The sequence below is a fragment of the Pygocentrus nattereri genome, chromosome 2 (genome assembly GCF_015220715.1).
Source record: "Pygocentrus nattereri isolate fPygNat1 chromosome 2, fPygNat1.pri, whole genome shotgun sequence".
In the NCBI taxonomy this organism is placed as follows: domain Eukaryota; kingdom Metazoa; phylum Chordata; class Actinopteri; order Characiformes; family Serrasalmidae; genus Pygocentrus; species Pygocentrus nattereri.
In genome coordinates this window covers 37,749,003-37,764,826 of record NC_051212.1, presented here as the reverse complement: position 1 = coordinate 37,764,826, position 15,824 = coordinate 37,749,003, and the positions used below count along the sequence as shown (strand labels likewise).

The 15,824-nt window shown below is 39.2% G+C and overlaps 1 long non-coding RNA gene across 4 annotated transcripts in view; it reads right to left on the bottom strand.

The window, feature by feature from the left end:
* Window positions 1-15,824, bottom strand: part of LOC119262446 — a 124,927-nt gene that overhangs the window by 48,980 nt on the left and 60,123 nt on the right. For 2 of the 4 annotated variants that reach the window (XR_005129637.1, XR_005129636.1), the window contains one exon: window positions 12,359-12,513. The exons of the other annotated variants lie outside the window; for them this stretch is intronic. This is a non-coding gene — a long non-coding RNA (uncharacterized LOC119262446). The remainder of the gene's footprint in view (window positions 1-12,358; window positions 12,514-15,824) is intronic. 4 annotated transcript variants of the gene reach the window in all.

Below are 15,824 nucleotides of genomic sequence, written 5' to 3'. Positions count from 1 at the left end.
CATAGAGCTGAAAGTGGGGTCAGACAGTGCGGAGGCTAAAACTGCGGTAATATGGCTCTGCAGATGGATACTATGATGTTGCACAGATGGTACTCTGGTGCCAAGACAGGAGCAAAGTGAGAGTATACAGCTAAAGGAATACGAATAATCCATGGCTAAAAATGTCCAGAATGGCTAACGAGAAAGTAATTTATTACATTTGAGGGGAAGCAACAATTGGATTCTTAATCCATCAACATAAGATCACTGAACCACAGCATGTTTCTATCTGCAAGGCCATCATCTTCTGCCCAAACCTCATATTGGACAGGGTCAAATGGATAGGAAACGACCCAGAGAATGCTTGCCAAAGGCTGAATGTGAACTCCCGATGGAAAGGCCCGTCACCTCAGCTTGCACAAGTAACAAAAGAGGTTCTTCATGGGTTATTTGGTAATGTCAACATTTATACAAGGAACCATGATGAGTCAAAGAGCCATATATGTATTACTATGATTTTATCATTATTATTAGTAGTAGGTCTATCATATTATGTATAATTTTCAATGAAGGAAAACCTGTTGTGCTTAATTCTTCAAATAATCTATTAAAACGATTCTATATGGCATCAAAAAGGATTGTTACACATGAAAGAACAATTTAAATACTACTAGATAGAACCTTCTCCTGCTTGTGTGTAGCATGAAGTAGGGAACAAGTTATCCTGCCACTTGTTCCTTAGGTCTTCTTGTTGACATCTGTCCCGGATATGTGGGAAGAAAAGAATGCTGGGTTCAAGGATTACACAAGTGGTGCAGCACCTAACGGATGAAGGATGGCCGTTAGCCAGGCCTGGGAGCGCCTCTCTGTTCTTCACCTCCTGCATAATTGGGCTCAAGGAGAGGGGAGGAAACTCTCTGCTCATGTTGGAGCAGAGCTGTGCAAGTCATTAAGTGCTGAAACAGTCGTTAAGACTCCGGCTTGCATTATGTAATGCCATGCCAGCCACGCCTTGGACAAACTTGAGCTTTATGGATGGCTATAAAAGCTGCCAAGAAGAAACTTGTTCTCATGTGTGAACATTGACAGTAACATTGTCTTTCATTGCCTTAAGACAGAGTGATTTTTCACAGATGCTGAAGTGCTGAGTAGGCGTATTCACATCAAGAGGCAACATTCCTTCAAGTCAGCTTTCATTATCTGCAAAAGAATTGCCACATTACTTGACATGTAAATGCAAAACTAATAAGACAGATGCCAGACTTACATTTTCTGCCCTTAGCAAGGCACAATTAAACTCAAAGAACTTGGCAATTAGCTGATTACCCAGTGACTACCATTATAGGAACCTTGGACCTATAAGAATGGTTTGGCAAAAATTAATAGTAACAATTTTACAATAGTATCTACTGAGCTGTCATGAACTGAGGTTTGGAAAAGATTATAAGAAAAAAAATGCAAAATCACTACTTGCAAATAAATGTTTGCTCTAATATAAGTGTATTTCTGGGTGAACATTTAAATGTTCTATACGGAAATTTTTTTGTCGTATATTTCCAGGGACCTAAAACTTTTGCACAGTACTGCATATTTTCAGTTACTTTGTAGCATTGTACGCCCGCATGATATGTTGTCTAAAGTGACTACCCACAGCATTCAGCTATGTTTCATTCATTTTTCTCAGTAAGTCATTCAATGTCCTAAACCACAGCAAGTCTGCATGACCTTAATAAGGAACTGGATGTGGTTTGAGCAGGTTGAGGGAAGTTCTGCGGATGAATTTACAGAAAAAACTTCAGGTGACTATTGACTTCTAGTGTTTATTAGCAACACTAGCCTTGTAGATCCAATTCTAAACTAAAGATGCAAAATTTGGACACAACTATGTCTGATTGTCTATAGGGTAAATTGAAAATTGTGTATATTTAATTTTTCACTGAACAAAGCTTTAAAGCCACAGTTCTTTGCATTACTCTTGCTCTTACATCTGTTTTTCTTGCATGGTCAAATATTAATTTGCATATATTAATGCCATATACTGACAAATTATCTATTTCATAGAAGACTTTTTTGAGAGTTGCTGGCTGTAAACACTAGAGCCACTCAACACAGTCATGCATAAAAGGGAAGTGTTATCTGATAACCTTTTCACAAAGATCACTGCTGATATGTGTAGCAGTACACCAGCCCTATCACAAGCTTTAAAGCATGAATTGAATACCCTTCTGCTAAAGGTAATCCAGTTAAGAAAATTAAAGAAAGCTGCGATTCTGCATTTACGGAGAAAACCACCAAGTGCTATATCATCATGATTGAGCTAAACAAGCACTTAAAATGTCACTGAAAATGATCAATAGGTTTCAAATCAATACTAACACAGTAGATGAGAAGATGGAAAATGCAAACACATCTAGAAATGATACTTGATTGCGTGTGCTTGCAAGTTAAAACTACACACCTCATTATAGTATCTTAAAATACTGACAATGAAGCTGAAATAAAATGACTGATGATATGAGTGCCTCATATGTGATGATCAAAAGAGTTAAATGATACTTTTTTAATCCCACAAAAGGGGAAATTCCACCTCTGCATTTAACCCATCCGTGAAGTGAAACACCACATACACACAAGTGAATAAACACACACTAGGGGGCAGTGAGCATACTTGCCCGGAGTGGTGGGCAGCCCTATCCACGGCACCCGGGGAGCAATTGGGGGTTAGGTGTCTTGCTCAAGGACACCTCAGTTATGGACTGTCGGCACTGGGGATCGAACCACGACTGCCCCGTGAGCCTATGACTGCCCTATGAGCACTTTGTAATTCCGCAATTATAGATTGTAGTCCAACTGTTTTTCTGCATACATTGTTAGCCCCCTTTCACCCTGTTCCTCAAGTGCTATGACCCCCAAAGGACCACTACACAGCAGGTATTATTTGAGTGATAAATCCATTTGTTGTGCTGGTACAAGTGGATCAAACACAGCAGTGCTGCTAGAGTTTTTAAACACTGCATCCTCTCACTGTCCACTCTATTTGACATACCTACTTTGCTGGTCCACCTTATAGTTGCAAATTCAGAGATGGTAGCCCTTCTGCTGCTGCACAGTTTGTGTTGGTCATTCTAAAACCCTTCATCAGTGGTCACAGGACACAGTTGGTTTTGGTTGGCGGACTATTCTGTCTAGCAGTGACACTGAGGTGTTAAAAAACTCCTCCAGCACTGTTGTGTCTGATCCACTCGCACCAGCACTACACACACTACCATGCCCCCACTATGTCAGTGTCACTGCAATGCTGAGAATGATCCACCACCTAAATAATACCTGCTCTTTTGTAGTCCTGTGGGGGTCCTGACCATTTAGAAACAGTATGCAGAGAAACTAATGGACTACAGTCAGTAGCTGTAGAACTACAAAGTGCACCTATATGGTAAATGGAGCTGACAAAATGGACAAAGAGTGGAGATAAAAGGAGGTGACCATTTGGTGTATATGAATATTCTAGCCTTCTTCCAGCCTTCCTAGGGTTAGGGTTAGGGCCTCCTCAAAACTTTTCAAAATAAAGCTGGTCAGGAACAATGCCATAGATGGATCACTCTTGGTTTTTTACAGAACCTTTCGGTTGAGTGGTTTAAGAGTGAGAGGTTTGAGAGTTTTAAATTGAGCTTATTATTTGGAACAACCAAACTGAAAAACTCTTCTAGAATACACACGCTGACGCATAATCAATCTTTCCCTTTGGCACATTTCAGAGCACAGTTAAATAAGCAGTGAAACAAAATGGCAACATATTTGCAGAGTGCTGGTATCTACAGTAAACAGATATGGGTTCTGAAGAGGGTTACATGAACCTCGCTACATGTCATTTCATATGATGTATGCTCAGTAACAGGTGCTGTCACACGAGGATGTTTTCACATTTGTCTGTTTTCTGTTTGTGACTGCCAAGCTCACATGGAGTTTCGTGGCTGGTCACACATACCCTGCCCACAGAAAGTTTGAGGAGATCTGGCTTTTAAAAACGTTTATACAAATAAACATGCTTTCTTTGTTGGTTTGTAATACTGTAATACATTAAAGACTAATCAAGTTTATTTAGAGTAAACCAACATCACGTTTGAGCATTTGTGTGTTTTTTGAGAGCGACTGCAGTACCTTGGGAATAATGCCAAACCCCTTGCATTTCAGTCCCCTGTTGTGATGTCAGCACTCAAACCTGTCAGTTGTTTAAATAACTTTTGGGCCAAAAAAAAATTCAATAAGTGCCTTTAACAATAGTTTGATAAAAGAAAATCTGGCAAATCATTAATTAGACAAAATCTGCTCGTCACAGCAGAGGAAGCCACTCTGGTGAACATGCAGCTGAACGCTACAAAATATTCACAAATGCATAATAAATACAACTTTTATTTGGTCACAGTTACAGGCCAAAAGCAAGTAGGCCAACAAAGTCATGATTAGGCAACCTTAAGTGTTCTATTGCTTTTATACAACAGTTATGGACAATGGAAAGAAACAAAGCAAAGAAACCCTGAACAATCCCACCTGCCAAAAAAGTTATGGGGTTTTGTGTTAGTTAGTCATAAAACTTTCCATAATATCAGGTTCAGCAGAGCTTTTAAATTTTTGCTAGATTAACCTGATTGTTGTTTTGTTTCAGTCAGTCTATAAAGCATGTCACAATTTTCACAGTGGGCTAATTCTAAATTCTCATAAAAGCTTTGTGAAAGGTTTGGAATTTCATGTAGTCCTGCTGTCACAGTCTTTTTGAGAATCTGACCAAACAGGCTGCAGGTCAAATATTTGTTAAAGTTATCCAATTTATTAATTTTCTGTTTTTGTATGTGCTAGAAACATAATGGTTAGCTGCAGAGTAAAGTGAGTGATAAATTCACAACCAAAGTTGTGTTTAACTGAAAAGTAAAAGTAATCTTTGATTTTATCAATTTTACAAAAGCAAAAGTGCCTCCACTTTTCACGGTTAGTGCAGTTGCATGCGCAGCATGTAAAAAATGCTTTAGAAAATAATTGTCTATTTTTTCTGCACATTTTTGAGCACATTATCTATTCATATGCTTTTACATACTGGACAAAATAAAACATCCCATGTAATGGCACTTACACCGGCTACATTTTATTGATTAATTATTATTAATAATGAATTATTATTATTTCCCAATGTTATTAAATTCAGCAAATAAACAGTACTTGTGTATTAAAATATTTAGATGTGCATATCATCTCTGCAGATGATATGCAGCTTATTTTCACTCAAAACATCAACAAAATATAACTCGCCCAAACTTTTGCATATGACTAATTTCTCTGAACTACTGAAACATTTATCATGACCCCAACTGCAATTCTCAGAATTCTCTGTGTGTGCCTGTGTGTATGTGTGCTTCTATGAATTAGCGGCAGGTGGATAAGGCCAGAAATCTCAAAATCTTCAGGTGTTCCTTCATCCATCACCTGTTATGCATTGAAGATTAACTACAGTGCAAACAAACGCAGGAGACCCCTCCATTGTGCTCATGTACAGTATTTACTCTTTTATTGTTGCAGGTGTTTTTAGATCTCCAGATTAATAGAGAGTGAAAACTCAAGCCCTCTCCACATCATTATCTCACAGCAAACACACTCTCACTCCTGTCTCCCATAGCAACGGAACCACAAAAAAAGCTCGTACTTATCTGATTGTAGTGTGCGCTCGGAAAGCTCTTTTGAAAAGTGTGCTCGGCCTCGAGTTTAACCAGACCACGTGCTGCCTGCTTCTTTGGTTTTCCTCTGCAGCGCTGCATTGTTATTTATAATGTACAGTCAGCAGACAGATACAGATGCCTCTAACCTCATCTTCATCGCAGGACCAAAGCACCTGCTGAGAAGCAGCAGATATGCGAGATGTGCAGCTTGGAGAAACTAACCCAGTAACACACACTTGCAGCACTGTTTCTTTTTTTAATCCATTGATCTGACCTCATTTTAGAAGCGAATTAAGACCCATTTTTAAAATTTCACCTGCTGCAGCTGAAGACGTGAATTATGATGATGGCTCATGCTGCAGTGGGGCGACGGAAGTGGAGGGGACACACCATACCCCACATTGCCACTTGGTGTCCTTAGTAACCTTCAAGAACAGTCTATGAGAATGACACTTAGCAAAGGGGCATATGCTTTCTAGAAATGACAGGGGCACCTGTGTACTGCCATATAATTAGGGGTACAAGGATTCTCTAAATCCACAGTTCGGTTCATAAGCCACAGTTTAGTTTATACTTTGAGTTTCTTTCCTTTGTTTGTTTTTTTTTTTTTTTTTGGGGGGGGGGGGGGGGGGATAATAGTGTTTTATTAAATCAACTGTTTGGAGCACTAAAGAGAAGAACACTAAAGAAAGTGGTATAAAGCCTGCCGTAAACTTTAAACAGAATATTTTGAGATTTACATGTGTCAGTGTTAATATGTTCAATTAAAAATAAGTTTTGCTACATTAATAACAATCAGATCGACAGGCTGCACTTGGTAGGGGTTAGTGGGGAGGTTTCAGAGGACGGTACCAATACCGTAGATGTTTGTATTGCGGTTTCGGTCTCAGTTTCAAATCAATACACCTCTACACGTACTACTTTTGTTCTTTAGCTTACTATTCAATTATTTTTAAGTATGTTACAGGAACATACATCTCAGAGAAAGACAGTTTTTTTTTTTATTATTTTCAAGCATTATATATGTACAGTTGTATGCAGAAGTTTGGGTACCGCCAAACTTTATTAGAAATAAAATACAACACACGGCCTTATGCGTTTACTTGTGTTGACTTAAAAATCAACAAAAATGTAATGTAGTCAGATGAGGTGCATTTACATATTGTTGTTGTGGTAACAAATCTTATCTCTGAAATGGTAACTTTATAGTAGATGGAAAAAAAATTAACATGTACATTAATGTACCAAGATCTTAATTCATGTTTATGAAATGTTTACATAATATTAAGGGCAGCTGGCATTTCAAATGGTGCAGAAATTCTTTTGATATGACTGTAGTGATATGCTTTCTAGAAATGACAAATGGACCTGTGTACTACTCAGTTGTGGATGAAACGCAATACTTCCGTATGTCATTAAAAGTACATGTAATCTTTGTAAAATGTTACTTGAGTAAAAAGTACAAGTGTTCTCTACATATTTCTACTTACGTAAAAGTACTTGCTAGCTAATGTACTTTAAAAGTATCAAAAAGTATCAAAGTATTTATTATTTAGTTCTTATTACAGATCTCATACAATATTACTTTGATGAATGAGGTCTGTTAAGGAAACATGCGTGAGTGCAGACATACTCACTTCTGCAGTCACACCGCTCTGCTTAATCAAACAATAACATATGTTTACATTTGACTCTTAAATACACTCACAATCAAATCCCTGTCCCTCACTTAAGTACAAACTTAGCCCTGGTACTGCTATGTAATACTCCAGTATACTCTTAGTAAACAAGGGCTCTATATAGTACTAAAAGGTTCTTTTAAAAACATACAACAGTTGTTCTTTCATAGAGAACCACTTACAATGAACATTTATGATTTAAAAAATGCTTAACTTTTTTTTGAGTTATGACACTATGTAAACAAACTTTACTGTAGAGCCTTTGAAGAATGCCTTTTTGAAGGGTGATACTCTACATAATCATACAGTAACTGATGTGTATTAAAGCTTTTTGCTCAAGTGTTTTGTGTTTCAATGCAGATGTGGCATTACATCTTTTACATTGAATACAGTGCATTTCTAAACTACATTTCTAAACTGTATGTGAGCTGATATTTCAGGTCCTCACAAGTACTTAACTTACCTATCAGTTTTACAGTAGTTACTGAATAATAAGCCTTAAGACTAATAACTGAATAATATGCCTAGGCTTCAATGGATTGATGTATACAAGGCTTTCATGTGACAGCTACACTTTAGTAAAGTTCCTTTGCTGGCACCAATTAGTGGTTCATTATGAGGGAGAAATGAGTGATAGTGAAATAATTAATGATGATCAGCAGGACAGCTGATACGAAGCAGATCGTCATGCTGCATGAGATGTGACATTCAATTCCATACAGGGACATTCACTATTTGATTAATTACTGGCACGACCATCACTGTCCTTGTCAGCTTCAAACAGAAGCTGTTACACAAAGTGCCAAAGGCATGTTAAGAAAATACTTAAAGATTATGGTCACAGTTTTAGGTGATTTTCTCAATGATACAGTAAACTTTACTAACTTCATAAGCCTCAGTCACTTTTAGAGGCCAGGGTTCTTTTTATTTAATATCCAGTGAAAATATTAACGCATTATTTATTTTTCAGGAGATATGTCTGAGGAAATGAGATACAAGATAATCAACTTTCATAAGAAAGGGCAAAGTGAAAGGAATTTCTCAAACCAGAGTTAAAATAAGTAAATGAAAAAGGCAAATGGGAATGGGACTTCAAAAAATGGGACTCAACAACCACGCAAGTCCTGGCAGACCAGCAAAACTGTCACAATCAGATAAATGTACTTAAAACTTGAATCTTTGAGAGATCAAACTCCTCTCGTTTCAGATTTGAAAGAATCCACAGGTGTTTCTGTCCATCCTTCTGCTATCAGAAGACAACTCAGCACTATAAGTCTGGTAGGATGCTGTCAAGAAACCCTTACTGAGACAAGAAGAAAAATTACAGATACAAGAAACTGCTGGTCTTCTCAGAATAATGGACTGACCACCCCACAGTCCACACCTCATCAATAACGAACGTGCTTTGAAGTACTTGGATTGCGAGACAGAAAATACAAGCAATTTCTAACACTGAACTTTGGAGGTGTAGAAAAATACCCCTGCAGATTTATTTGAAAAGTTGTGAAAAGTCAGTTGTGGTCACTAAATGGGTTATGCTTTTTTTGTTCAACACTGGAAAATGTATGATAGTATAGTTTAAAAAAAAAAAAAATCTATTTCTAGTAGTATAAAAGTGTACACACACACACTGTTTGCACACACTTCGTGTGTATGTGGCTGGCATTGATTCAGCAGCAGCTGGTGTGTGCAGTTAACTGGACTTGGCTCTTGGCTTCTGAAGGCTGAACCTGCCCTTCAGCTCAGCCTGTGATGCCCTGTCTTCCAGCCTCCATTAACAAAGACACACAGAGCAGCAAAAACAAACGAGACGGCACCGTCCCATTAGCCTGGCACCATGCCATGCTGTCCTCCGTCACAAAGCCCAGTCGGGCATCGCCATGGTAGCCATGCACTCTCACACCCTCCCACACCTTCCAGTCCGGCAGTGGAGCAGCTGGAGGAAGGGAAACTGACTTGTTTGGAGTGGGGTATAGTGAGGCTGCCATAGCAGAGCAAATAAAAGCAAATCTGTCAGCTCTGCAAAATGCAGATAAATCGACTTCTCATTAGCCCACAACGACTCTTTGTGGCCGGGCAATTGGACGGAGGAGTTTTAGCAGCAAATGAGGCAAAGTTTTGTTGCGAGCCTTTCTAGTCTTGGCATGCAGCTGTCAGATGTTTAGTCTCTTCCTTCTGTTTGTTTTCCTTTCACTGCAGAGCTTGTCGACATTGGCGTTGTCTTAAGGAGACCTTCCTTCAGCTTTTTGAAGAACACAGAGTAGAGTCTAGAGCCAAATCTGCTTTTGGCATAGTCCTCAATACAGTACAAACAAGAGAAGAATAATAATGTACCAAATCATGTATAATGTATCAAATAATGTACCATTTAAAGCATTTACAGCTTTCTCAATAAAGGATAACAAAAATGTTTATTACTTTTCCTAGACTCTAATGCATTTTATGTGTAATTCTACATTCAGAGGTTATTTCACTGATGGTTTCACTGGATCCAAGCTGTTTTTGCACAGTAGGTGACTGTCTGCTGCAAAGAATGTGATCCCTTAATCGCCATTAGACCTATTTGAAATGGAAAACCAGGAACAAATGGCTATATTCGCGTAATACAGCGGAGCTTTCCCAAAAAGAAGGGGGGGGGCATTTGGACTTCAGGGGGTCTCAGCGGGTGTGGGAAAGGGCCGCAGCTGCTTAAAAGTTTTCCTCAAGATAAGCATCTGTCTGCTTTAAAGGTAAATCCTCTACTCCGGGGGCCTGCCAGTGACAAATTCAACCTGATAGAGAAAGGACTAAAAGTGCTGTCAAAGGAAGAGGGAGGGAGCCACTGAGTGAGTGCCATAATCCCCTGAGTGCCCTTTCCAGCTTGCTATGACAGCAGCAGCAACAGCACTTGTAAAAGTTTAACGTTAACATTGCCCTTTAACGTAGCCATGAAATGGTCTGATGAGCATTACTTGATTCTGGATGTTGTCATATTTCCTACTGAAACAGTGAGTTGGGACAGGATATTTCAAAAGGTCTAAAACCGTTGTTTTTGTTTTTTTTCACATAATTAATTGGAACCAGATCCAAACCAGTCAGATCAAAACCACATTTGCATTTTTTTTTATCACTCACAAACACACTTTCACACAATAAATGCAATACTAGGTGTTGTTGGTCATGTCTATATTATTACTGCAGTAATGTAATATGCCATAGAAGGAATATTCTGTCTGAACACAAAGATTAGATATCATCACTCACAAATAATGAGTAACGATAGTGTGGAGAGATTGTCCTAAAACGTAGATATTGCTTAATTTTTAAATGGTCACATCCCAGCACATGTGAAAACATAACAGTATCTGGCTAGATGTCAACCTGAATGCAAGAAAGTAAGGTAAGAACTCACACTAAACTGTATACATAACCAACTACTTGTTGGAAGACACATGAAAGTGACTGAAGAAACAACAGAGAACCATGATTTAATGTATTTCACTTCTACCTGCTAGGGTTTGTGACAGTGGTGTCAATGATAACGCATCAATGCAATAAATTATTAAAACAATTTTTTTTTAACAATCATTACCACCTTTTCCTAGTCTGACCCTTTGAACCATCCATATTTCAGCCTGAAGCTCACTCTGTTACTGAGCCTGAGACTGTAGTCTTCTCACTCACAGCTTTTAAATGCCATGTTCTATTGAAGGTTCTCCTTATAAAATGTATTTCCAGCTCCTACAATGCTGTGATTTTCTTAATCATCAAAGTACACTGAGATCTAAGTACACAGTCTCACAAGAATGGGAACAGCGGGAACATTGTGGACTTCCTCAGTCATCTGAGAGTGTGAAGATAAAATTACTTTTATTCCCACTGTGTAAACACTACAGTATTCCTGTGGAAGTACAGCATTTCCTGTGTGTATCTATTTTGAAAGCAAAGCTTTAGAAACAGATAGATGTACCTGAAGGGCATCCAATAGCCCCACAGACTGAAGCTAATTTTGTTATTTTAAATGCCAAAAGCAACTTTTAAAATGTCAGATTTCAATTTGCTATGCTTTCAATTTCAGTGCTATGTCATAAATAAAACAAATGTTATTCATTTAATTACACAAAGTAATGTAATTATTTTAATTGTTCAACAGCTTTAGTTTATGAATAGCTAGCATTTGTGGTTATTGGGGATGTTCTTACTCTAGAGAACAATTCAATTTTCAGGCTTCCACAGGGTATAAGGTCATTTTTTCAGTTCCTTCATGACTCAGTAAAATGCTAGACAACATGGGCATCTGTTAACTGATTAAATAGATTTAGCATTTTGGCATCTACCTAGTGTGCTGACGTTGCGTTATTGAAAGATCGAAAATATACAGTAGCTGGCTTCATGTGGCTTAGAGAATGTATGTGGGAGCCTTCACCCTCCCAGCTTAGTGACACTGTATCGATGGCAAAGACCTAGCTAGGAAGAGGAAATGACTATGATTAAACTGGGAAGAAAGACTGCGATTGAACTTCGATTTTTTTTTCTTTTACAGATTCTTGGTTATGATGCATTAGGCCATGAAATTTGAACTGACCACTAGAAAATCATTTATTTTGATTTCACGATGACATTTATGACGCATCAAAGTGGTGAACAGATGTAACCTTCCTTGCATGCTGTGTTAAAGACGATGGTGATGATGGTGTGGTGGGCCTGTCTCGTTGTTATGAGCTGAGACTGCGCAGAGCCCAGTGCTGCTGCTGCCCTTGATCGAATTCATACAATAATGTGACGAGCTGCAGGCATGAACTCAATGACTCCGGCACTGTCTGATGCGCTCTTGTTACAGTACAGCCGCTGTTCACAGGACACACACAAAGAACCTTCTGCCATCCAAAAGATAAATCACCAAGATTGTAGTTTGTAAGGCAGGCTAAAGCCCAATCACTGCTGCCATTGAATGGGATGCTATAAATTATAATAATTCTGAGAAGTGGTTTTGCATATAAGACGCTGGACGCTAACCGTGCACAGATGCTGTGTGCCTCTCCATCTAGACTTGCCTGCTATATATCACTCAGAATTACAGATCAGGCCGAAGATGATCTGTATTCAGCTGACACTTTTACTGCAGGCCTGATGTGTCTGGGCGCTTAGAGGAGAGCCTGTTGTGGGCACATCTGTAAGGAGAGGGAGGAGAAAAGTGTTAGTGATTCCTGGTGTCACATACAAGAGCTTAAAGCAGCAGAAGAGACGCATTCAGTCACCTTTTTTTTTTTTGGCTAAGAATTTTCATTTCAAACGGCTACAAATTCAGGATACGCTGGGCTACAAACACGTTGACAATAAATAAAACAGTTCAACAGCAGCGACGACAAAATGTGTGTCAAAACTGCACTCAATTAAAAAATGGAAGCATCAACCCAAAAATATATACGAACAAAAGTACAAAAAGTATCTACATTTAAACATGTTCACATAAGTTAAAAACCAAACATTTTAACAAATGTTTTTAATTCTTGGAAATGTAACTGAGCGAAAAGTATTCCATTTCGATAATAACTGAATAAAGCAAAAAATAATGCTTGAATAAGCACCCTGTTATTTGCACTTAAAGAAATCTGCTACCAGCTGTGCATGTTACCATTACCACTTTTTTTTTTGCACGTTTACCATTAACACTTTTGTACTTGGTAAACACATCAAGTGTGCACTATTTGAAGATCAATAACAAGAGCACAACAGCACTGAATCTATTATTGTCTTGGTAGAATGATTCTGACATGCACAGTAAATGTCTAACTCCAATTCAATTCTTAAAAACCATTGCTATTAAGAAATGCATTAGAATAGACTTCTACACTTTGTTGTAAAGGTAAATGCTCAGCTAGCTTGTTAAACTATGCTTGATACAGAGGCTTCTTTAAGGGATGGGCTATCTGCTGACAAACAATGGATGGAAGCCTTTGCAACAAAACAGATACCACTATATTTGATTCCAAAGTAAAGTAGAGTCCCCCAAGCTAACCCTTTATCCTTTATGTGACTGAATAAGGAATTCAGTGGAGCCTCATCCCATGGGATCCGACCTTAGGGGTTTTTCCATGTGAGAGGAGCTGGGTGGCGGGATAGGCCCAGGCATGTTCGTGGATCTACACTGGGGTAATTGATGAGCGTAGCATTCTGACACAGAGAGGGAGAAGGGAAGTGGGGATGGGAGCTGACGTTAATCCCACTATTGTCATTCTACGGCTGGCTGCATGTGCTCAGCAAAACTGTCACCTTACATATACATGTGGATGTGCTTTTTTTTCTTCAGTCTCTCAGGGCTCAATGTGGGGCATGACACAATGGGCAACATCTGAACTCAAACCATGCTAAGATCATTGTTGATCTGAAAACTTACTCTGGGACCTAATGTAAATATTGGCACAAAAATTTGGATTAAAGAATAGTAGGGGAGTGATTTCTCCTTCTCCCTCTGCTTCTTTCCATACCGTATACATCCGTGTAGTTGCATTAATACAGGGGGTGAACTGCAGTGGGGCAGTTGCGCTAGGGCCTGTAGTGGGTGGGGGGGGTGTCATCTTTATTGGACCCCTAATGCTACATACGCAGTTTCTAAGTTAAGGCATTTTCCTAAATTAAAGCCTAGTAATAACAATCAAAGAAGCAAATTGCATGATAAATTCCTTTTTAACCAGAGGGAATTTTCTTTTGTGGTACCCATTAATTAAAGCTACTGCATCAAGGCTTTACAACTCTAATTAAAATACACAAAAAACTACATTTGCAGACCATTTCCAAACAGAAAAACAGCAACTGTAAAATCAAGCTGTATACTCATGAATCAATACAAAAACAAAACGAATAAATAAATGAAATAATTCATTAATAAAAAAGGGGGGGTTATTACCAGCAGGGGAATTACCAAAATCCTCTGCAGGAAGCTGCGGGAGGGACCTGAAAAAGGTGACAAAAGGTGACCAGCACCTATAAAAGTTGTCCATGGAACCCCTCAAACTAAACTTGATCTTCTTGAGGCACAAAAAAGAAAATATTTCAGCCAAAGGGAACAGGAGGGAGGAAAGAAAGACTTCCAGATGATGAGAATTCTTCGCCCTGCTAAGAACAGAGCAAAAGCAATAGAGTCCAATTATTGGAAATTCAACCAGGTAGTACTGATATAAATACTAAAAATATCTAGTAGAAGTCAGAGACTCGGATGTTTATTAAAGACTGCAGAAAGTGTAGAGTATACAAAGTCACAGAATCTCCCAATTTACAACAAGACCAAACCATATGAAAAAGGGGCGCAGGGTCCTCGTTGCAACGAGCAGAGGTTATAATGTACCACTTCTGTTGAATCAAGAATGCCACAACTCCCATGAATCCAAGCTCTCAAGGCCTGTCAAGGCCATCTCTCATTGTCGGGGCATCTCAAGGTTACTACCACCAATGGGGGCCTACAAAGGCTTTACAATACTGTATCTAATCATGCCAATATAGGGTCATTATGTCTGAATTTCATCCCTCAAGTCTCCCAGAAGACCTCTCAAGAAGCACAAATCACAAATGTAGGAGCGTTTCTTGTAATACCCCATTTAGAACATACTCTGCAGACTGAGCCTTGTCCTTGTTTCAGATCTCTCTTGGGATGAAAGCACACACTCTCTCTCTCTTTTTCTCAATCCTCTTGCTAAATTGGCTGTTTATAATTCATAGCATACTTGCTGCTGCTCGTATATCATCAAGCCATGGAGCAGCTATGTTTGCTTTCCACTGTAGGGTTATATAATATGTGAGTGCGGGCCTCTAAGTCTGGCCGAGCTCCAGTCCCACACAGGCCTCTCTATGCTGCCTCCAGCTGCCTCCCTCGCTCCCATTCCCTCCAGCAGCAGCTGACTCCCTCACACCTCCTAATGAGGGGCTTTTGGGCAAGATTTCTGTCTGTCTCTCTCTCCCTCTCTCTGTCTCTCTCTCTCTCTCTCTGTCTCTCTCTCTCTGTCTCTCTCTCTCTGTCTCTCTCTCTCTGTCTCTCTCTCTCTGTCTCTCTCTCTCTGTCTCTCTGCCCTTCCTCCCCAAGCCATTTGTTTGTTTTCTTGGCGGCGGGAAAAGCGAGAGTCCAGCTGACGCACACCTGCTTTGTGGCCGTGAACAGGACAGCTTTAGAAACGGAAACATTACTCTTTTTTTTTGTGTGTGTGTGTCCTAAAGCGGACTCGGTCCAGGCCATACGGAATAGAGAGCTTTTCAATCCATACGGGATAGAGAGCTTTTCACTTCGCTTCAGCAGGGCCAACTGTCGTTCAAGTCAATAATGGGAGCGTTTATTAGAAGCTGAGCACATGATATAAAGAGATTACACAGCTACAGAAACAGTGGCCAGACGAGTCCCTTACAGAGAGACACTTGCATTCAGTTCAGTGAGGGAAATGGTGATGAAAACATCATAGATTATTCAATTGTTCTCAATCCATTTCATTCCCAA